The sequence below is a fragment of the Macrobrachium rosenbergii genome, chromosome 27 (assembly GCF_040412425.1).
Source record: "Macrobrachium rosenbergii isolate ZJJX-2024 chromosome 27, ASM4041242v1, whole genome shotgun sequence".
In the NCBI taxonomy this organism is placed as follows: Eukaryota; Metazoa; Arthropoda; class Malacostraca; order Decapoda; family Palaemonidae; genus Macrobrachium; species Macrobrachium rosenbergii.
In genome coordinates, this window is record NC_089767.1 from 41,948,142 (window position 1) to 41,973,372 (window position 25,231).

The following is a 25,231-nucleotide window of genomic DNA, read 5'->3' on the forward strand; positions in this document are numbered from 1 at the left end:
GCTCCTAGATATATTTCACAAGAGTAACATCGAATTGAATGTTTCCCTCTTGACTGACAAAAGGAAGGCATCTTAACAGTATATACTGCAGGATTGAATCAGGGAAGTATGTAAGTCAGATTAATCATTACCAGTTTAGTGGGAGGAATTTGAATGCCGTGCAAGTAATAAATTCTATTTTTGGAGTATATCCATTGGCTATGTACGAGAAGTTTTCCTTGGCCACATTCTTGATGAAGGCCAGTTGTTGGAGGTAGCTGTGGTACCACCCGCTTTTTCAGTTACAAGGACGTTGGTACTGATTGCGGAGTGCAACCTTTAATGACATCTTCGGGACCATTGAAAGTGAGGACCTGAAAAACCCCACCAAGATTGACAACACCTATTTTGCGACTTCAGAAACGCTATGAATCTTACAGGTGCTTATTACAAGGTGTGTGGTTCCCAAATTAGATATGTTAGATGGCATTGTAGAGAGTGGCAGCAAACAGTGCTTGCATGCGTGATAGATGTTACATCATTACTTCCATGAGTTTTAAATACATGGAAATATGATTTCAGACAACTCGGTAAACACCTCTAGGAAATTACCCAATTTATAAAATTGCTAATAGGTAAAACAAAAAAAAAAAAAGTACGTTTTTGCGTATGAGGAACATTTTGACTGCATTAACTTGATGAGATTCAGTAACCCTGTCATGCAACAAAGTGATAATGGTCTAGTTTCACGCATGCACATAGAAAACCTCTTATCGTAAAATCGTGTATTGTGTACGTACAGTGCTTTTTCGAAATTCCATTTTTCTATATAACTTGTTTTGTGTTAGTGGTAGTACAGTACATTGGACCATTATTTTACGTAAGTTATTTCAAAATGGCAGGCAGGTTCCATTTTAGTTCCAGCCAAGGTCCAAGAATAGAGACTATTTCTTTTTTATAAAGGATCCTAAAAAAATGTTTGAAAAAGTGTAGAGGTGACAACCAAAATATGATGCTCTTTTGTTCTCCCCCGTTTTTTTAACGAGTAATTTTTGTCACATGTACTCGCAGACATAATCATAATTATATAAATGTTCTTTCAGGTTAGTAGAAGCATTCGACTGACTACCTAGATTGTATTCTTTGCCAGTTTTCTGAAAAGGTTTCGTTGCTTATTTAATATTACAGATGACAATTATTCGTATAATTTCCATGGAAATAATCAAATTAGGGAAATTTTGTCTTTAAACAAGAGTTTTTCTGGTTCTGCTTAAATTTATTATGGCTTTGTTTCATCTTCTTTCGAAAAACACTAGGATTAGGTTAATGTTAATAGAACAGGTTTAATAGCTCAAGCAGTTCATCACACTGCTATGATCATTTCGTTATCAAAATGACTCGGCCTAACGCAAAGCCCTTTTGAAAGAACGGACCGAGAGACCACCGTCAGGAAAATCGTACCGTGTGACTGCTAGACCGGCACGAATTGATATTCCACAAGCAACCTGCTGTAAATTTATGATAGCCACACGTCATTAGCATCGCCACATCCAGTCTGACATAAATTACCACGGAGGTTTGATCTCGATTTAGCAGTGGAGTGTGTCCATGCTCCCTCAGTACGATTATCAGGGGTAACTACAGTATGGCGCATCTTTCGAAATCGTTGATGTGGATTGCCACACCCGTTTACAGAATTACGTCAGGCAATCTCTTACGAAATTTTCCATTTGATTGGTGTCGTAATGCAACGGCTTTTTCCGTTATTCACAGTTGTTAAAACCCGATAATAACATTGGTAACACGGTTTTTGGGCAGTTTTCTCGTTTTAGGGCCTGGGAATTTGTTCGTGATTATGTGGCGGGTAACCCAATGCTCTCATCCAATCTGATCAAAAGAAAATGAATAACACAAGACTTGGGGAACATGAGAGTTGAGAGGGAAATCCGGATCTTTCAGGTTTCGTGATTGATTATACGTGTGTTAGAAGACGACACGAAATCTAAAGTAATCTTGAAAATATTACGTAATGTGGTTATTGATACCCATCATGTCCCTCCCGTTTGAGTAAATAGTATCGTTTTTAAAATATAAAATAACAACTTGCATCGGTGTTGATATAATTAACAAGTACCTAAAGATATTGTTATTGTGAGTATTGCTGGGAAGGTATTCCAGGTAAGTTTAGATAGCAGTTAGCTATTTCAGTTACCTGGTTATACTGGCTAGATTTCTTCAGATCCATCAAACTTTCTGCTTAAATGGTCCCACTCGATGCTAGAACGAGAACAGGGATCCATAAAATGTGGTTAGCCATCTTGACAGAGGCATTCTCTGCATGGTTAGTCTCTCTCTCTCTCTCTCTCTCTCTCTCTCTCTCTCTCTCTCTCTCTCTCTCTCTCTCTGTCAGACATCTTTGTTATTGGTATACGTGGAAGAATGATTGGGGTCTTCATATCGCTTGGAATTAAATGTGTTTATGAACGACCAATTGTAATGCCGGTCAATTTATGTTACCACACATTCTCTCTCTCTCTCTCTCTCTCTCTCTCTCTCTCTCTCTCGTTACACTTTAAACAGCCTTCACTGTCTTGGTAATGGTATGCCTTTTATCACAAACTTCTTTGTTCTTCGGAATTCGCAGTTACTTTTTATATGTACGATAACTTACGCCCAAACACGACTGCTTAATGTCCGCTAAAGACGGGAGGCCTTCTAAGGTTTTACCCCAAAATGTACGTCAAAATTTGAAACTTTTCCAAGTTGTAGAGTTATTGACGTGCAAATTTTGTTACCTAACTCGGAATTCACTTCATTTTTTCTTTATGCTGTTTATTAGGTTTTAATTTATGCATGAGGTACGACGATTTTTTTGTTTAAATTTGACGCATGCGCGGGTGGCTTAGCGGTTACCGCGTTCAGGTGCCGTGAGTCAAGAGAATGGAACGTGGCAGAATCTTCTTTTATGGCACTTTCACATTTTTTTCCGTGTTTATTTTTTTGTTTTGGTTGGTTGCAGGTGATGTTCGCCATTAAGGGAAAATGTTTTGAGACTGAACGCTTACGAAAGGAAAAAATGTACTATTTATTTTGTTTTCTTGGTTTAAAGGAGACTTATGTCTTCCATTTATCGAATTTAGGATTGGGTAATGTCATCAATATTGAATTTAATGTTTAATTGGAATAGCTGAACTTTGTCGATGACGGATATTTAGGGAAAAATTGCCGTGGTTTGATCAAAACTTTGTTTTTGCCCGGTTTTCATAATAATAAAACTTAAACAGCTGAAAATCGCCTGATCCTACAATATACTAGACCTCAAAAAGAAAAAAAAAAGTCCAGTTTTGTCACTGTCATTCCCCAATCATGGTTCTATTTTTTCAGTTTCGAGGTCGTTTTACTGTACCTCCTTTCATATTCTCTTTCCTCCGTCTTACTTTCCACCCTCTCCTAACAATTGATTCATAGTGCAGCTGCGAGGTTTTCCTCCTGTTCCACCTTTCAAACCTTTTACTGCCAATTTCCATTTCAGCGCTGAATGACCTCATAGGTCCCAGTGCTTGGCCTTTGGCCTAAACTGTATATTCCATTCCTTTTAATTAAGTCTCGATTGAAAGCAGTTTTTTTTTTAATTCTGGTAAAAGTTCAGGCAAATGGAAGTGTGGAAATACAACGCATTTGCAACGGGATTCGTGGATAAGTACAGAAGCAGGGAAAGAATTCTGAAACTCAGAGCTTGGAGGAAAGAAAGTTTTACTTGTAATTCTAAAGTTTGTCGCAAAAGATGTACTAATAGAATGGAATGCTTGGAGACTTATGCCTAATTTTTTTATATATCATATATATTTCTCTCATGCTTATAAATTCTTTTAACTTTAGTTTTTTATTTGATTTTCTCCCTCTTATTAATTATTACCTGATTTGATTCTTTCATGTTCTTATGCATTTGAAATATTATACGAATGGTATGATATTTCAGTTTGACTGCAAGTTGATTTTTTGGTCGGAAACCCAGTAATTGCTTTTTTTTATCCGTACCATTTTATCTTTACGATCTCAGTTTAACCACACCTCTTAACGGTTAAGCATCACCATGTTTATTTTCCTTACACACACGCACATACAGTATATATATATATATATATATATATATATATATATATATATATATATATATATATATATATATATATATATATATATATATATATATATCCTGGCAGCGTTGGACTCGATGTTAAATATCGCAGAAACTTGAATTCCAGGTATTTCATTCCTGTTGTTGATTTTTTAATTTCTTTTTTTTATTTTTCAAGTTCTCCTCTTGTTTAGTTTTCATTCGGCCGATTCCCATTACTGAAATTCCCGTCCATTTTTAAAATTCAATTTACGGATTCGCATTTAAAATTTTTATTATTTTTTTTTTTTTTTACTCTTTCTTGGTCAAACAACTAAGTGCGTCTCTCTCGCTTTCTAAATATTTTTATTTTTATTTTTTTATAGGTTACTTAACCGGTCCTTCTCTCTCTCTCTCTCTCTCTCTCTCTCTCTCTCTCTCTCTCTCTCTCTCTCTCTCTCTCTCGATGTTTATTTATTTTCTATATATTTTTAGCTTTAATAACATTCATTTCAACTAAAGTTTTTAAATTGAGGTACCGATTTGTTATGAAGGCACCTGACAATGTTTTCCGTCAATGTCTCGCCGAAAACCACACAGAGAGTGGAACCTTTTTGGCCCACCTGGAACCAAAATACTGTAGTTCAAAAAAAAAAAAAGTCATGAATGAGATGATCGTGGGCGGAGGGAATGAATGGGTGAGTATGGAGGAGGAGGAGGAGGAGGAGGAGGAGGGAGAGGAGAAAGAGATGGAGGAAGAGATGGAGGAGGAGGAGGTTTTCTATGTGGGCGGCTCTAAAGGTCACCCTCCTCGCGGGGTTCCCCCAAACCCCCTCCCACAAAACCCCTCTACCCGCTCCTCTTTCGGACCTGGTTCCCTCCCACAGTACTCTCTCTCTCTCTCTCTCTCTCTCTCTCTCTCTCTCTCTCTCTCTCTCTCTCTCTCTCGTTTATTGACGTTATGTCCTCTGTACCGCTCCAGTCTGGTGTGCTTATGCTATCGATTCCATATCGATATGTTAAGTGTGTATCGTCTATATAGGTGACCCAGGCGTTGTGTTCACACGCTCTCTCTCTCTCTCTTGAGTACATGTTGTACAGTTCGCGCTAACGCGTACACTCTGCACAGAAGTGTACGTGCCATATGTATACAGATAGTGTGTATGCATTAGAGTATACGTTACGGAAGTTTTCACGAGTTTATGTTAAGTAGATTCGCGAGTTTATGTTAAGTGATTTCGTGTGATGCCGGAGGAAGTGATAATTTTGTGACGTTATTTTTTTATTTAATTTTTTTATTTTTTTATTTAATTTTTTGTTATATTTGATACTTTCTCTCGAGAGGCGGACTTGGAACAGGTGAGTTAAAGTTAACCGCAGGCGGTTGGGGAAGGGAGTGGGAGGGAGGTTGTGCTAATGACTACTGTGTGGAGGAGGAGGAGGAGGAGGAGGATGAGAAGTCTGTGCGGTGGAGGAGGAGGAGGAGGAGGAGGAGGAGGAAGAGATGGCGCGCGCAAGGGGAAGGTGGAGGTGTGTGTTTTTCGTGCGTATATGTACGTCCGTGTTTGTGTGTTCGTGGGACAGTTTGTCAGGAGCACGATGAGATAGATAGGCGTGTCCGTAGACCATCATCGCCGTCGGTCCCGGGAGCCAAAGATCATTCTGCTTCTGCTGATACTGCTCGAGCCTCTCCTTCTGCTGAGCCTTCTTCTTCTTCTCCTCCTTCTTCTTCCTCCTCCTTGACGAATTCCCTCCCTCCCTCCCTCCCCTCTTTTCTTGGACACCTGGCACTGACCTCGTGTGGTAGTGTTTGGCACTCTGCCAGTCGTCTCTCTCTCTCTCTCTCTCTCTCTCTTGCTCTCGCTCTCACCTCCTCCACATCTCCCATCCTCCCCAAATATAAGGGACACCTCCTCCTCCTCCTCCTCCTCCTCCCCTGGCCCGCCACCCCTCTCCCCCCCCGCCTCACAGCTGGGCCATATTGTTAGGAGGCGACCTGTATTCCAGGCAAATCTCTACCGAAGGGGTAGAGGCAGAAGACAGCGAGCGCCATCTCCCCGCTGGAATGCATTGTCTCTAGATAAGAAACGGACGGGGGAGATTGACCCCTAGGAACATTAGAGTGAGTAAAGTAGGAAAAAGCGGGCTGGCCAAGTGTCTTATCTCTCTCTCTCTCTCTCTCTCTCTCTCTCTCTCTCTCTCTCTCTCTCTCTCTCGTACCATATTGGCCCGAATCGGTGACATTGTTTATAGCGGCCTGCGTCGCCGCCCCCTCCCCCTGGACGCGCTCAGAACACACGACATTCCCCGAAAACGTTTCCCTTCGTCGGATTTCCAAGCCCTGGCATTTCCTCGCTGGCAGGGCGCGTGTGTCCCTGCGCCCCCTTCGAAGTGCATCATCACTTCGGCGGAGCGCGCCAGCTCGAAAAGTGGCGCGCCATTTTGATGTAAGAGTGTTTTGCAAATTTTGAATGCATACCATATGGAAGGTCGAGGCGCCGTGATGCGTCGTGGATACTGGTGTTAGGAGGACTTTTAATAACGTGTGTCAAGCGAAGGGTTTGGTCAGTAGGTCTCCAGGGAAGGAAAAGTTGCGCTGGAGAGCCAACGTTCCAACAGTGACTCACATATGGTTCTCGCGGGCAAACAGCCTTTCCATATGGACGGCAGGAACGGGCGAACGGCGATCGCTTCGCCTCGCTCTCGCATCTCCTCCGGACTCAAATGACGCACAGTTTAAGAGATTTCGCTGCAAGTACGCAGAAAGGCTCGTGATCGGAACGAGGGGAGGAAAATAGTGGTTGCGCCGACTGACTGGTCACTAGGACTAAAACGACTTGCAGACGTGGCTGGCTACTCCAAGTGCTCCGCTCACTCTTGGAGATAAAAACGTTTGAGTGTCGAATGGCGCGCCAAGCCACGCAATTCCGACTGTTCTGTTCCCTCAGTGTTTGTTCTTGGTGGTCTTGAGACGCAGCTTGCACGGCGTAAACGGGAGAGGAACGTCCTTAGCAAACATCGTTCCCGCCAGTGGCTATCGCCTCTATTGATCTTTTGTTTTCGGTATCAGTTGTAGTGTTTTGACATCACTTGTGCTCGCCGATGTAATTGCTTATGAATCGTTACACGCCTCTGTGTATAATTAGATTCTTACGGTATATTACGTACTTAATGTTGGTTACTGAAATGCTATAGATTGTTTTTTTTCCCACGTCATTCGTTTATTTAGCTGTACTCCTTGATATAATCAGTATATTGGACGCTGCTAAATTCAGTGCATCATATAACTCTGAAAATGGTGATTACATTTACATATGCTTTGTAATTACTGATTTGTGACCTGTTTTATATATATATATATATATATATATATATATATATATATATATATATATAATAATATATGTCTGTGTCTGTTTATGTATGTATGCACCTTATTTGTTTTTATGTGTGTAGACGCACATGTATATAAAAAGGGTTCTGACACTAATATATGTATAAACACATATATATTATATGTATATATATTATAAATTATATACACACATACACATGCACATAGATATTTAAAAAAATTAGTAATTCTCAATTAAATGATTTTATATTGGTTCTACTGATAATTGTATCTTACTTAAATCTTTCTCATTTTGGTGGTTGACCACAGCTGGTCAAGAGGCAAGTTGTTGGATAACACTTTCCCCTGAAAGTGTCAAGTTCACGCCATATGGATAACCTTCTTCTTCTTCTTCTTCTTCTTCTTCTTCTTCTTCTTCTTCTTCTTCTTCTTCTTCTTCTTCTATTTTGATTTTGTAGTTCTCTATGTAGTCTAGACTCATACTGTAAGGTTAATTAGGGTATCTGCTATGCCATTGGTAGTAGGCGTTTTGGGACCAAGTCAAATTAAAGTTTTTTTTTTTTTTTTTTTTTTTGATTTGCATAAGAGTAGGGCAAAAATACGACGTAATACAATGTGATATTCTGTTACACATGTATTTGCATCAGTTGGTAAGCAATTAGGCTGAAAACCTCGAGACTTAACAAAGATTATGTGGGAATAAAAGGATTTTTAATCGCTTAAAAATGTCAAATACGTACATTCGTATATTATAGATAATAACTCATCATTTGACAAATACATTAAAATAAAACACAAATTTAAGTTTACTTGTATCAGGCCATGATTCCCCCCCCCCCCCAAATGGGGTTGCGGGCCGATTCCTGACTACTGGGAAAATAAGATAGAAATAACTTAACAAAAAAAAGAGAGAATTCCTGATTCCTGGGAAAATAAAATAAAAATATGTCGACAAAAAAAGCGAGAATTCCTGATTCCTGGGAAAATAAAAATGTCGACAAAAAAGAGAGAGAATTCCTGACTCCTGAGAAAATGAATATAAATCGAAAAAAGGGAGAATTCCTGACTCCTGGGGAAATGAAATAAAAATATGTCGACAAAAAAAAAAGAGAATTCATGACTCCTGGGAAAATGAAATAAAAATGTCGACAAAAAATTGAGAATTCCTGAATCCTGGGAAAATAAAATAAAAATATGTCGACAAAAAAAGAATTCCTGATTCCTGGGAAAATAAAGTCGACAAAAAAAAAAAGAATTCCTGACTCCTGGGAAAATAAAATAAAAATCAATCGATCTCATTTCCTTGGCTTTATTAAATTCCATCATTCTTAGCTTTCCCTATATCAGCGTTATATTTTTTGCTTACTCTTATGCAAATCAAAAAAAAAAAAAAGATAAATAAAAGGCTCTAATTTGACTTGGTCCCGTGGGTCAAAACACCTACTACCAATGGCATGGCAAACACCCTCATTAACCTTACAGTATGATTCTTGACTAAATAGAGAACTACAACTTCAAAATAGAGGAAGAAGAAGATGGTGTGAACTTAACACTTTCAGGGGAAAGTGTCATCTAACAACTTGCTGTCGTGAATCGTGAAAATGAGAAAGGTTTAAGTATATATTTCAGTATATATAATATCAGTAGAACCGATATAAAATTAAAGAAAGACTTAAGTAAGATAATACTATCAGTAGAACCGATATAAAATCGTTTAATTTGAGAATTATTTTAGAATTACTCATTTTTGGCCTGGTATCAGCTGGAAAGTGTACATTACCCCGTGTCACTTCAATGTACATGCAAGTCATTTGCTTATTCATCCAGTATCATTTATCTTGGTAAACACGTAACAAATGCTTGCTGCGCAGGTGTACTAACTACTTGAAATTTTCATTTTAGGTGTTGCCCTTGGCCAGTTCCGAAAATACATGTGGTAACCCTGGGCCTGTTCCGGAAATACATGTGGTAACCCTTGGCCAGTTCCGAAAATACATGTGGTAACCCTTGGCCTGTTCCGAAAATGCATGTGGTAACCCTTGGCCTGTTCCGAAAATACATGTGGTAACCCTTGGCCTGTTCCGAAAATACATGTGGTAACCCTTGGCCTGTTCCGGAAATACATGTGGTAACCCTTGGCCAGTTCCGAAAATACATGTGGTAACCCTTGGCCTGTTCCGAAAATACATGTGGTAACCCTTGGCCAGTTCCGAAAATGCATGTGGTAACCCTTGGCCAGCTCCGAAAATGCATGTGGTAACCCTTGCCCTGTTCCGGAAATACATGTGGTAACCCTTGGCCAGTTCCGAAAATACATGTGGTAACCCTTGGACAGTTCCGAAAAATATGTGGTAATCCTTGGCCAGTTCCTAAAATACATGTGGTAACCCTTGGCCAGTTCCGAAAATACATGTGTAACCCTTGGACAGTTCCGAAAATACATGTGGTAACCCTTGGCCAGTTCCGAAAATACATGGCCAGTTCCGAAAATGCATGTGGTACCCTTTGGCCAGTTCCGAAAATGCATGTGGTAATCCTTTGGACAGTTCCGAAAATACATGTGGTAACCCTTGGCCAGTTCCTAAAATACATGTGGTAACCCTTGGCCATTTCCAAAAATACGTGTGGTAACGCAGTAGGCCTAGGCAATAAAATAATATTGGAATCAAGAGCCGTATCGTGAGCGTGATTCTTTTTGTGACAGAAAAGATAAATACTCGGGGAATCCACTAGATTTATTAAGGCATATACCGGGAATGACATTCTGACATTGTATAGTCAAGTTTTAGGTTCCTGGAATCAGTACCTTGAACTGGAATTGGCGGGAATCCACTAGATTTGATACAGACTTCGGGAATCCACTAGATTTGATACAGACTTCGGGAATCCACTAGATTTGATACAGACTTCGGGAATCCACTAGATTTGATACAGACTTCGGGAATCCTCTAGATTTGATACAGACTTCGGGAATCCTCTAGATTTGATACGGACTTCGGGAATCCACTAGATTTGATACAGACTTCGGGAATCCACTAGATTTGATACGGACTTCGGGAATCCACTAGATTTGATACAAACTTCGGGAATCCACTAGATTTGATACGGACTTCGGGAATCCACTAGATTTGTTATAGCATAGTGGAATGACATTCTGACATTGTATAGCCAAGTTTTAGGTTCCTGGAATAGCTACATTTAACTGGAATTGGTGGAATTTCAAGCCGTCATGATTTTTGGAATTAAAAAAAAAATGGAATTTCGGGCGAAATTTCATTTTGGAGCTGTTTAAATTGAGGTTGCTTGTTGCCTTTATGTCGAGTATTTGGTTTTCTGTAAAAGAAAACTATTGTGCCGGCTTTGTCTGTCCGCCCTCGGGTCTTAAAAACTACTGAGGCTAGAGGGCTGCAAATTGGTATGTTGATCATCCACCCTCCAATCACCAAACACACCAAGTTGCAGCCCTCTAGCCTCAATATTTTTTTAGTTTTATTTAAGGTTAAAGATAGCCATAATCGTGCATCTGGCAACGGTATAGGCCAGGCCACCACCGGGCCGCGGCTCATACATCATTATACCGAGACCACCGAAAGATAGATTTAGTTTCGGTGGGCCTTGATTATACGATGTAGCGGCTGTACAGAAAACGGGATCGCGCCGAAGAAACTTCGGTGCATTTTTTACTTGTTTTTTCCCGTGTACATGAAACTATGATGTATTTACAAAATGACCTTTTATTGTTTTACTGTTTTGCACGATGGAGTTGCGCAGCGTCATGTGTTATCACTGATTAAGATGGTTTTTAACATACGTATATATGTGTGTGTTTATTTATATATATATATATATATATATATATATATATATATATATATATATATATATATTGGTATAATATATTTGTATTGATATATATATATATATATATATATATATATATATATTTATATATATATATATATATATATATATATATATATATATATATATATATATATATATATATATATATATATATAGGTGACCTCTTGGAAAGATACTTACAAGATAGGAATCTATAAATCTATAAGGTCAGATACGGGAGAGATTCATTTCCTTGCTTTCCAAACGATAATATATTATATTCTACTTTTAGGTCATTGCCATGTTGAATTTTTATGTTTTAAATGAATGAGATTGATGTACATATACATATACATATATATATATATATATATATATATATATATATATATATATATATATATATATATATATATATATATATATATATATACATATACAGTATATGTATATAATATAAATATAAGTAATGCAAATCACTGAAAGGTTTTTTTCACTTTGCTCTTTAAGAATTTTCAGACCACCGAATGAGGCTTTTCGAATATAAGATTTAGCAATGTCGATTGGTACCATTTATGGCAAAGGACCTGTTGCTCGTTGTATTCAGCGCTTATGAAAGGAAGAACCCTTGGTTGCCAGATTTTAATTCCGCCGGAAGTAAGATCGATTTCAAATATGATTTTTTTTATTTTGTAGATTTTTCTGAAAATTTTTTAAATATATTTTTAACTTGAGTCAGATATTTTTTTATAACAAATTGTCTTGTGGGCAGTCAAATACATTGTCTCGTTGATATCTATATAAACAAATTGTCTTGTGGGCATCTGCAGAACAAATTGTCTTGTAGGGATCTGTATAACAAATTGTCTTGTAGGGATCTGTATAACAAATTGTCTTGTGGACATCTGTATAACAAATTGTCTTGTAGGGATCTATAGAACAAACTGTCTCGTAGGCATCTATAGAACAAATTGTCTTGTAGGCATCTATAGAACAAATTGTCATGTGGACATCTATAGAACAAATTGTCTTGTAGGCATCTATAGAACAAATTGTCATGTGGACATCTATAGAACAAATTGTAGAACAAATTGTCAGGGACATCTATAGAACAAATTGTCTTGTCATTCTAGAACAAATTGTCATGGCATCTATAGAACAAATTGATCAAACAAATGTCTCAGGCATCTATAGAACAAATTGTCTTGTAGGCATCTATAGAACAAATTATCTTGTAGGCATCTATAGAACAAATTGTCTTGTAGGCATCTATAGAACACATTGTCTTGTAGGCATCTATATAACAAATTGGCTTGTGGATATCTGTATAACAAATTGTTTTGTAGGGATCTACAGAACAGTTGTCTTGTGGGCATCTTTATAAAAAATTGTCTTGTAGGCAAATATAGAACAAATTGTCTTGTAGGCAAATATAGAACAAATTGTCTTGTAGGCATCTATAGAACAGATTGTCTTGTAGGCATCTATAGAACAAATTGTTTTGTAGGCATCTATAGAACACATTGTCTTGTAGGCATCTATAGAAAAAATTGTTTTGTAGGCATCTATATAACAAAATACATATATTGACCTCAGCTGGGCGTAATATATTTCCTTTATTAATGATATTAGGTCAAGTATGTACCGCAAAAACCTTGCTATTGACCACGAAAAGAGCCACATGAACTAATACCGGTTATTTAGAGTTGTGATAAAGCTAGACAGGTGTAGTGGTTTGTGCCGCTGTAGACAGCTGTACCAACTTACCGACGGAGGAATTGTAGGAGTTTAAATGTTTAACTGCCTATTTTCCATTTTATTTAATACTTTTTTATTTATTTATTCATTTCAGTTGGTCTGTTTAAGATGCTTATTATTATTATTATTATTATTATTATTATTATTATTATTATTATTATTATTATTATTATCTGGGTTTTTGATGTTTATTGCGTTGCAATGATAGATAGAGTTTGTTGAATTTCTTTTATTCGATATATTTTAGATTTTATATATATATATATATATATATATATATATATATATATATATATATATATATATATATATATATATATATACATACATACACACACACATACATATATATACAAAATATATATATAAGAACACTTGTGTGTCTAAACTCTCTCTCTCTCTCTCTCTCTCTCTCTCTCTCTCTCTCTCTCTCTCTCTCTCTCTCTCTCTCTCTCTCATTGTGAAAATTAGAGGTATGGATGTGCACGTTTTATTTTCAATGGACACGAAAGCGATGGTCAGATCTCTCTCTCTCTCTCTCACTCACACACACTCACAGCGTGCGTGATTATGTCTGTGAAAAAAGCTCTCTCTCTCTCTCTCTCTCTCTCTCTCTCTCTCTGTCACTGCGTGCGTGATTATCTCTCTCTCACTGCACATTGTGAAAATTAGAGGTATAAATGTGAATTTGTATTTGTAATGAAAAAAAATCTATGGTCAAATCTCTCTCTCTCTCTCTCTCTCTCTCTCTCTCTCTCTCTCTCTTTCTCACACACACACATTGTGAAAATTAGAGGTATAAATGTGAATGTTGTATTTTTAATGAATAAGAAATCTATGGTCAAATCTCTCTCTCTCTCTCTCTCTCTCTCTCTCTCTCTCTCTCTCTCTCTCTCTCTCTCCTTCACACACACACACACTCACAGCGTGACAGCGTGAGAAAAAAAAAGCGAGCAACTCGGAAATCATCATATGGGAGCAAATGGAATGGAGTTTGAGTTCGTAGATCGCCACGCTGTCAGAATGAGTCATCAACGAATCCACGCGACGCCAGGCCTTAACGTGTGCGTATACACGTCAGATAAAGGCTGTAAATCGGAAATGATAATTTTCCTTATTCCATTTATTGTTTTCACACCATTCAATGCTTCGGTGCAATATCCTGAAATGCTTTCGTCGGAGGAAGCATATTATGTTCCCGGTACGACTTCTGAGCCGTTATCGATTTGACATGGTTACCAAACATGCCGATTTCAAATCTCGCATTTGTGGTGTGTTAGAGTTAGCATATATTTTTTTTTATTAATTTTTATTCACTTTTACATTTTTATTCATTTAATTTCCCATGCGCGTAAGATTCGAACGGAATTTTGTGAAAGTTTTAACCGCATGACTCATCTGCAATAGCCATATTGATGATGTCATTTTTTAGTTTTCTGCAAGAGAAAACTGTTGTGCCGGCTTTGTCTGTCCGTCCGACTTTATTCTGTCCGTCCTCAGATCGTAAAAACTACTGAGGCTAGAGGGCTGCAAATTGGTATGTTGATTATCCACCTTCCAATCATGAAACATACCATATTGCAGCCCTGTAGCCTGAGTAGTTTTTATTTTATTTAACACTTTCCTATCTGTACAATTATTATATCACCGAGCGTACCTGAGACCCAAGTTAGCCATAATTGTGCTTCTGGCAACGATATAGGATAGGCCACCACCGGGCTGTGGTTGAAGTTAAGGGCCGCAGTTCATACAGCATTATACCGAGACCACCGAAAGATAGATCTGTTTTCGATGGCCTTGATGATAAGCTGTAGCGGCTGTACAGAAAACTTGATTGCGCCGAAGAAACTTCGGTGCAAATTTTACTCGTTTTATTTGTCGGTTAGTATTTGTTGTAGTTTGGGGGACCACCCTATCTGCGTTTATTTTTTGTTTATTTTTTTTATTTTTAGTTTATGATGTGATGTACATAATATACTAGATCCTTTGAGGAAATAGCAAAACTGATGTATATATAGTTATACCAAAGTGATGTCATTTTCATTTATATTTCAAATAACTGAAGATTCATAATTTCCGTTTCGGCTTAATCTCCAGCCGGGGTCGCTGTTTTCGATGAGCCTTTTCCAGTTGTTTCTAACTGTCATGGAATGGCTCATTTCATAATTTGTTTTGTCATTTGTTTTTTGGACGAATGCCCTTTCTGAATAAGGGAACGCCTTTTTAAAAGGTATGGGAAATTGCAGGAGTAAAGGAAAACAGAAGTGAGGAGTGAATTCCTAAGCTTGTTAGCAGAGGAAAAGTACTACGTGTAATAATATATACATATATATAAATATGTATATATATATACATATTTATGTACATATTTACTGTATATACATACATACACACACCCATATATATATATATACATACATACATACATACATATATATATATATATATATATATATATATATATATATATATATATATATATATATAATTTTTTTAGTCGCCTGAGCATTTCAAGTCCCACTTTTCCATATTTTAAATTACCTGTCAACCAATCATTTACTTCATTTCCACCCTTCACTGCCTGTCTATAGCCCCGTGTATGACCTTGAGGATTTTACACATACATGTATTGAGTACAGCATACATGATTAGTATGCTCGTATGCGTGCGGGCATACCCACTGACAAACCTCGCTTTGAAGCTCTCAGACAAATTGTGTACCTTTAGGGCTGAATCACCTCTAATCATGTTTCTCGAAGGTCCTTGCGTTGTTTATTCCCCGGAGGGGGTTAGTGAAGTCAGTGCACCTCATGCGGTGCACTGTAGGCATTACTTGAGGGTTCTTTGTTCCAGCGTGTATTCCGTGGCACCTAGCTGCAACGCCTTTCGTTCCTTTCACTGTACCTCCTTTCATAATTTTTTATTGATTCATAGTGCAACTGCTGTGAGGTTTTATTCCTGTCACGCCTCTCAAACCTTTTACTGTCAATTCCTTATCAGCGCTGAATGACCTGATAGGTCCCAGTGCTTGGCCTTTGGCCTAAATTCTATATTCAGTTCAATTCAACTTCAGTTACTCGACACCCGTAGCAATGAGCGAAGTGTGGAAATCGCTCGCAAAAACAAGCGTCTGTGTTGTGGTGATGTCTGGATCGCCTCGCCGGGTGCGAGACACCTGCGCCTTCTGAAGTATGACGAGTCCCCGGAACGAGCTAGGAAAAGTTTGGAGCGAGGCAAAATTCTCTCTCTCTCTCTCTCTCTCTCTCTCTCTCTCTCTCTCTCTCTCTCTCGCGAGTCGCAGTCACTCCACGGGACATGTGAATTCGAACCTGCAGAAAAAGTAGAATTTGACGACGCGACTTTTCTGTCCTCCTAGGCAGGAGGACGCCTTCAGGAGTTGCTGCTGCCTCCCTGTCTGTTGAGAACCTACGCCCTATACTCCCTTTTAAAGCGTCGGGAGCGCTTGGCGTCTCCTGGTGGTTGCCCATCCAAGAACTGACCAGACCCAGTGTTGCTTGTCTTAGCTGATTGTACACACACACCCATACACACATATGTTACATATATATATACATTTTATATGAAACTCCCTTTAAATTAATTTTTTTTAGATTCATATTGATTTTCCTTACGGCGTCAATAACCTAGATATTGCGACGCCAGTTTCAGTTACCATAATTCAGTCAATCAATGCAAGCTGTTGTTTTAATGCTGAATTGATTTACCTGTGTGGTCATTGATATTTTCACCTGCGCTTTAATGTTTCTCTTTGTCGAATTTTTGATCATGTATAGATATCAAAACCAGTGAAAGGTTGCATAGCATAATATTTATTGGTTTTGTGTCTCTCCCTTATGAAATTTAGAACATTTTAAACAATGATTAATAATGTTCACTGTCCTAAAATGGAAAACTGCAGTATCTGCAAAATTTTCGAAATTGAGATATGCCACCTACTTGGGCTCGTGAAACTCTAATACACAAGTTACTGCAGTTTCAGAATGATTCTTCGATGCTTTCCATGAGTATTTAGGGGGTCCCGTTTGCAGTATCTGCAAACTCAGTAGTAAGGCAGGGAAAACTGCAGTATCTACCATTTTTCTCAGTTTTGAATTTTTGCAGATACTACAGTCTTCCATTTCAGGGCAGATTACATATCTACATAATCTCTGTTCCATTTCCTGTATCCCTTACATCCTCACTGTACTAACTGATTTACTCTTGACAGTTTACACTTCTCTTCTGCTGATTTTCTTCTTTCGGTGAAGCCATTTCTCCTTGCACTAAGAAAAGGGTGGTGGAAAAGTATACTGCGTGAGTGAAGATCAGTCGAAAATGCAAGCCTTGTTTATTGAGACGATACATGGAAACGTTTAGACATGCTCTCGCGAGCACCCTCTGGTAGAAGATCTGACAAATTCTGTCTAAAGTTGGAATGGATGAATATTTGTTTCTCACAAGTCGTGAGTTTTATTTTATATATAGTGAGCAGAAACCATATACGTATGTTTATGATAAAGACAATATCTATTTTTTTTCTTGGAAAATCTACTTAGAATTTGATATGCTGTCATGTTACCCCATTTTCTTTGAAGGTAATGGTCTGAATTATATCAGAAAGCCCAAACCAGTAGCTTTCTGATTATATATAATTTTGCCTACTTCTGATAAATTGTAGGTGTTTGAACAAAAATTGACAAGTATACCCAAATATCTTGAATACATACAATAAATAACATTCAGTATTTGCTATCATTTTTGGATTTACATGTGTTTCATTCGCTGCTAAATTTTAAGTGGTGGTATAAGTGTGAATATATCAGAAAGTGCGGTTACGCCCCTCACAACTACAGCTCCTCTTCCTACAAGGAAAGCCAAGGAATGATCACTCTTCCGGAGACGCTGAAAGCACAGATTTAGCTCAAAGGTCCAATTTTTTTTTAAGCTTGAGTGTATAGGTTTGGCATGCTTCACAGCTCTAATCCCTTGGCGCAAGGAACACTGCAAGGTACCTCTAGCATGCTGCTTCTCATTGATAAGCACTTCCTCACTCTTGGCAGAATCTGAGGATGAATTGGAGTGCAATCTGGTAGCATTGGCACTGTTCAAGCAAGTTTGGTTCGTTGGGGCGTGGTGTTTGGTTGAAGTATTGTGGGTAAAATGTGAGCGTTCTTTTGCAAATTGCTGGAAATTGTGGCTGATGAGAGAATGAGGCTGGTCAAGTTGTCAGACGATCCTATCCATCAGCACAGTTATTGTAGGCACTTCATCATCTGGTCCACAGTGGGACTGCAGGTGTTGAACTTATTGCAGAGATATTTCAGCATTACTGCAGTAGACAGTGATCTGATGCTCAAAGCTGGTTCAGAGTGATTATTCGTGGCTGCTGTTTTGTATTGGCCAGTCAGTGTGTTCCAGGCCAACTGGGGAGAGTTTAGTGATGCCTGTTTTAAGTGAACTTGTGAGCTTGTAGTCAGTTACTGTGGGTGTACCACTCTTACGGTAACTTGTTAGAGCCAGTAACCATCTTCTGGGCAGCCACTTTGTGAAGATCAGTTCGATTGCATACTCGTCTTGGGGCATTTTTTTATGCCCGCATAAGATCTATCTATATTTTTAAACACCTGTTTCTGTAGTTGCTTGGTGGTTTGTTTGCTTCGAAGAGTCCATGTTTTATCCGCCAGTTTATTTATAAAATGAAGTGAAATGAAAAGATACTTGAGTTCTACTTGTAAATTTTTGTCGACTTGCTGAAATTTTGGTTTATGGTACTTTATAGACTCATTCATATAACCATTTGGACTCGGTACTTTATAGACTCATTCATATAACCATTTGGATTCGGTACTTTATAGACTCATTCATATAACCATTTGGACTCGGTACTTTGTACTCATTCATATAACCATTTTAATTCGGTACTTTATAGACTCATTCATATAACCATTGGGATTTGGTACTTTAGAGACTCATTCATATAACAATTTGGATTCAGTACTTTATAGACTCATTCATATAGCCATTTGGATTCGGTATTTTATAGACTCATTCATATAACCATTTGAATTCAGTACTTTATAGACTCATTCATATAACCATTTGGATTCAGTACTTTATAGACTCATTCATATAACCATTTGAATTCAGTATTTTATAGACTCATTCATATAACCATTTGGATTCAGTACTTTATAGACTCATTCATATAGCCATTTGGATTCTGTACTTTATAGACTCATTCATATAGCCATTTGGATTAGGTATTTTATAGACTCATTCATATAACCATTTGAATTCAGTACTAGACTCATTCATATAACCATTTGGATTCAGTACTAGACTCATTCATATAACCATTTGGATTCAGTACTTTATAGACTCATTCATATAACCATTTGGATTCAGTTCTTTATAGACTCATTCATATAACCATTTGGATTCAGTACTTTATAGACTCTTTCATATAACCATTTGGACTCAGTACTTTATAGACTCATTCATATAACCATTTGGACTCGGTACTTTATAGACTCATTCATAATAACCATTTGGCTTCAGTCTGTTAATCTGTTGTAAACATTCTTCATACCCAGATTTTACCTCAAGTTTTTTAATCTTGTCAGTGTTTGAGTGATTGAAATGAAAGCGGGCCACTAGTCCTGGAGGTTTCATGGTTCCATACAAGCGTAGGCTAAGGTGGCCTTTCTTCCATCCATCAGTGGGACAACCCGTAATGGATCTTTCCCATTCTTTTCTCCTTAAAAAAAAAAGGCAGTCTTCGTTCAGAAAGAGAGAGAGAGAGAGAGAGAGAGAGAGAGAGAGAGAGAGAGAGAGAGATGAAAACAATTTCATAAAGAGATTCAAATTTTATAATGCAGCCGATCTATCTTGCTTATTGTATAGCCAACGGTTAGACTCAGAACCGTTATACATCATAGTGAAATGTGCTAAGTATCGGCTAGTCAAGAATATAAATTTATATAGGAAAAAATCTTGTGGGATTACAGCCATTAAAAGAATATTGTTTATTATAGCCTACAGTGAGAAAACGTAATTTATTGTACGACTTACACTGAGATATAGTATTTGTTATTGATGGGCTATGGTGACATTAGTCCTACGGCGTAGCAACAGACAAGCTTAAATTATTATGTACTAGTTTTGAAAAATATTTCAAGAAATACAAAGCTGTCGAGAAATATAGAGTAATTGAATTGAATTGGACATAGAGTTTAGGCCAAGCACTGGGACCTATGAGATCATTCAGCGTTAGAAAGGAAATTGAGAATAATTAGGTCTGAAAGGTGTAACAAGAGGAAAGCCTCAAAGCAGTTGCACTATGAAATATTAGTTAAGAGAGGCTGGATGGAGGTACAGTAAGAGGAATGAAAGGTGTTGCAGCTAGGGGCCGAATGGACGCTGCAAATAAACTGACATGTGTTCTTAAAAATTAACTTAAAAGCCTTGATCAGTTAACAGCACTGTTGAGTTCAAGCACCGAGGAGAGGAATTATAGGCGTCAGCACAATTTGGAAATGTGTCGAATGGCATTTAACGATAGATTAGTGTAGTACTACGCATCAAGACACCAATAAAAGATAAATATAAACGATATGACGTGGCTATCGACCGAGAGATTGAAATGTTGAACCACTGAGAAAGATTAAAAACTCGGCTCTGAAATAGACCGATTGAAACGTGTATAGAAACACTAGAAATAAACTGAGAATTAGTACCATCGGGAGATTTAGAAAGGAGGCTTCGATATATAATGAAAATATATATAATTTTATTTTAAAGAACATATTCCTTAAACATATTCCTTCTTGAATGAATGGTACTTAGAGTTGGTTAGGTCTAATCTGAATCCCAGCGAAGAGACCACGTGTTATTTAGGTCATGTTTGAAAATTTCATTGGATAGGGCGGGTGGTATCACGTGGCGGTTATGTCCTGTATTGATTATTGACTTTTATGCTGGTTTCTCCTATACGTTAATGAATGAATGAATTGGAGTAATGCATTGATTTTGGTCATGTGCATTGGTTCAGATAGTGTCTAGAACGTTGTATGCTTTGTGTTGATATTGGTACAAAATTCAAATCTCTGCAACTCCCAATTTTCAACCCGTTTTTGGGGATAATTTCTGTCTTTAGTTGGACAAGTATAAGATATTTAAATCATCGTCAATTTTTTTATCATAAAATCTCAGAATAACTATTAATAACCACTAGTCTCATAAAAACACCAATCTACAGTTCATTTAATTTTCTGCCCATGCGCGTTGCTCCTTTGTAGTAAAAGAGCGGGAAAACGAATGCGCATTCTTTTCTCTCTCTCTCTCTCTCTCTCTCTCTCTGCGCACGTATAGCACAGTTCTCCCGACATCTTTACCCACACCATTCCCTGGCGTTGTAATTTTCCGTTATTGATGTTCACTTGATCAGCTGTAGTACTCTACGTATATTACGTTTTGATAGGCAAAGTTGATATAATAAAAAGTAACGTTGGTATAAATTTATATAGTAATTATATAGGGATGATGATACGTTGATAAATTTCAGGGAATTGATTTCTGTTAGGAATGACACTTACAGTCTGTACATTAATTTTAACATTTTTTTTAATATTCTTTCATGCAACATCTATGAAATTATACGCTTTTCGTGAGTTTTATTAGAGAGGCTTGCTTCTTTGACATTTTATTTAGATATTCTTTGATACAGCATTTCCTCTGAACTTTCTTTTTTTTCTGGGGAATTCGGTGAATCCGGTTTCGTTTGGAATCGAAGAATGATTGTAACTTTTTTTTTTTTTTTACGCGAACCATTTACATGATTTTCATTATTGGTGCATACAAACCTTCCCTCCCCCCACCTCTCCTCTCTCTCTCTCTCTCTCTCTCTCTCTCTCTCTCTCTCTCTCTCTCTGAATATTGTGCTCTTGACCGAAATTTTATAATCAAATATACTTCTTTGATTGCAATCGTTAATATTTTTATGACCATTTATTTTCTGTCGATTTATAATTAAGTTTATCTTATCCAACTGCAGAGAATTGAATTGTTGACACATTTTGAATTTAAAATTTTATCCATGACAAAAAAAGTAAAAAATGCGCCAAAGTTTCTTCGGCACAACCGAGTTTTCTGTACAGCCGCTACAGCTTATAATCAGAGGCCACCGAAAATAGATCTATCGGTGGCCTCGGTATAATGCTGCATGAACCGCGGCCCAGGAAACTTTAACTACGGCCTGGTAGTGGCCTATCCTATATCGTTGCCAAGAAGCACGATTATGGCTAACTTTAACCTTAAATAAAATCAAAACTACTGAGGCTAGAGGGCTGCAATTTTGTATGTTTAATGATTGGAGGGTGGATGAACAACATACCAATTTGCAGCCCTCTAGCGTCAATAGTTTTTAAGATCTGAGGGCGGACAGAATCAACTAAAAAACTACAATTTGTTTTTTAAGTGGTCTCTTTTTGATAATCTGCTTTCTCGGTGATGGCCTGAAGCAGGACCGGAAGGCAGAAGTTACGACGCGTGAGGACACAAATAAGTTGAAGGAAATGCTTAGTTTAAACGTTTTTGCCCCAGTGACGTTCTGTGGTCATTCATGCAGTTCGCGGGCGTTTTCTTTTGTGTTTTTGTAGTCTGTGTAAGTTTATGTATGTGCGTTTATTTTGCGCTTGTGAATATTCCTTTGTCTTTCATTCACACACATACACATATATATGTATGCGTGTTTGTGTGTATAAAATATTTTGTACAGCGTACATATTTTATTACGTATGCGTTTTATATACTTGATTTGCAAATGTACACGTTTGTGCATATTTTATATATATATATATATATATATATATATATATATATATATATATATATATATATATGTATGTATATATATATATATATATATATATATATATATATATATATATATGTATGTATATGTATATATATATATATATTGTGTGTGTGCTTGCGTCTGCGTTTGTCTGTGTGATGTTAGAGTGTACAGACGCGCAGTCGTGAGTTTCACGGCAATTTATGTAATAAGAATCTGGGTTTATCAGATGAAACAGGAAACGCATTTCACTTTGCCCGACGTAATCTAATCTAGCCTGACCTAATTTTCGAGGAATATTAGTACGTCGTGGAAAAGGTCACTTTTTGATCCATTACGCATATGACCTCACTGTTCAGAATTTAAAAGCAAATACCAGTTTCCTAGGTGATATTGTTCCTTTGTATAAAAGAATGATTCGGAAAAAAGTAAGACAAGCTGAAGGACTGATAGGTGAAGAACAGTGCTGGTATTGGTGTGACGTAAACTATGAAGCTAGCGAGATGGCTATCAACGGACATAAATTCCCAAAATTCCCGCAGGGGTAGTACCGTCAGTGCACCTCACGTGGTGCACAGTAGGCATTTACTAAAGGGTCTTTGCAGCGTGCCTTCGGCCCCTAGCTGCAACCTCGTTCATTCCTTTTACTGTACCTCCGCTCATGTTCTCTTTCTTCCATCTGGCTTTCCAACCCCTCTCCTAACAATTGATTATGCAACTGCGAGGTTTTCCTCCTGTTACGCCTTTCAACCCTCCTTACTGTTAGTTTCCCTTTCAGCAGTGAATGACCTTATAGGTCCCAGCGCTTTGGCCTAAATTCTACATTCCATTCTATTCTAAATTCCCAAAATGCCATTATCGAAGAGATTGTAACCAACAAAATTTGACGTTTCCCTGATGAGTGCGGCTTTTAATAACTTTGTTTAATATGATTGAATCATAATTGTCGTAAATGTCTGCTGGATCAACTCGATTAAGCTTTTCTTGTCTTTAATTTGAAAAAAGGGTTTTGGAACTTTCGGAGAAAGAACAAGGCTGATGTAACCTCCTATATTTGGCCTAGCTTGTTTCATTCATATTTCCTGAGGGTGTATAAGCCCTGTTTGGAAATCAAATTTCATGTCATAGCTTGGTACTGCTCTCTCTCTCTCTCTCTCTCTCTCTCTCTCTCTCTCTCTCTCTCTCTCTCTCTCTCTCTCTCTCATTCACATTTCCTGACAATGTATAAGCCCTGTTTGGATAAACATTTTCAAAATCAAATTTCATCTCATATAGCTTGGTACTGTTCTCTCTCTCTCTCTCTCTCTCTCTCTCTCTCTCTCTCTCTCTCTCTCTCTCTCTCTTAACGCCAATATTTCGATTCAGGAACCTTTAGCTTCTACCTCATGTCGGGATGACGTCACGGAATTCGTGAATCTAGTGGGGTAGGTCGGAAGAGGTTCACCTTGGGGAATGCCCGACGATCTTGGGAAATGAGTATATCTGGACCAAGGTCTATTTGATCTCTGCCTCGTAGCCGAAGTGAATATAGAATTTAGGCCAGAGGCCAAGCACTGGGGCCTACGAGGCCATTCAGCGCTGAAACGGGAATTGAGAGTGAAAGGTTTGAAAGGTGTAACAGGAGGAAAACCTCAAAGCAGTTGCACTATGAATCAGTTGTCAGGAGAGGGTTGAGGAAAGTAAGATGGAAGAAAGAGAATATGAACGGAGGTACAGTGAAAGGAACGGAAGGGGTTGCAGCTAGGGGACTAAAGAAGGTACGCTGCAAAGAACTTTAGGTAATGCCTACAGTGCACCGGATGAGGTGCACTGACAGCACTAACCCCTTGATCTTGAGAGCGGGGGGCACACTTCCGTTGCCTGAATTTTAGTCCTTCGAACGCCTTGAAATTTCATATTAAACAAATACTTTGTTTGATTTCCAGTTCTTCATTAACAACAAATTTATCGCGTGCACTCAAATTTTTCATTCTTCTTTTTCATTCATCATAAGCTTTTAAGTGTTCGGTATCTGTGTTTATCATTTGCAATTAAATTTTTCGTTGGTTCAAGTTTCAAAATTTTGAATTTGAAATTTTGACAGTAATTTCACTTTACTTTAAAATTGTTTGTTGCCAGATGATTCTACTTTAAAACTGTTTATTGCCACATAATTCTACTTTAAGACTGTTTATTGCCACATAATTCTACTTTACATAATTCTACTTACAAGTGTTTATTGCAACATAATCTTACTTTAAAACTTTTATTGCCACATAATTTTGCTTTACATAATTCTGCTTTATAATTGTTTATTGCCACATAATTCTACTTTAAAACTGTTTAT

The 25,231-nt window shown here is 37.6% G+C and overlaps 1 protein-coding gene across 4 annotated transcripts in view; it reads left to right on the plus strand.

Annotated features, from left to right (window-relative positions):
* The first annotated feature begins 242 nt into the window (after positions 1 to 242).
* Larp4B (La-related protein 4B) overlaps positions 243 to 25,231 on the plus strand; it is an 88,959-nt gene continuing 63,970 nt past the window's right edge. Inside the window, exon 1 of one of the 4 annotated variants that reach the window (XM_067129698.1) lies at positions 243 to 345. The gene's annotated coding sequence lies outside the window, so the exon portion shown is untranslated. Of the gene's footprint in view, positions 420 to 5,552; positions 6,219 to 6,502; positions 6,544 to 25,231 lie in introns of those variants that run through there. The other 3 variants (XM_067129695.1, XM_067129696.1, XM_067129697.1) reach the window with 3 other exon arrangements.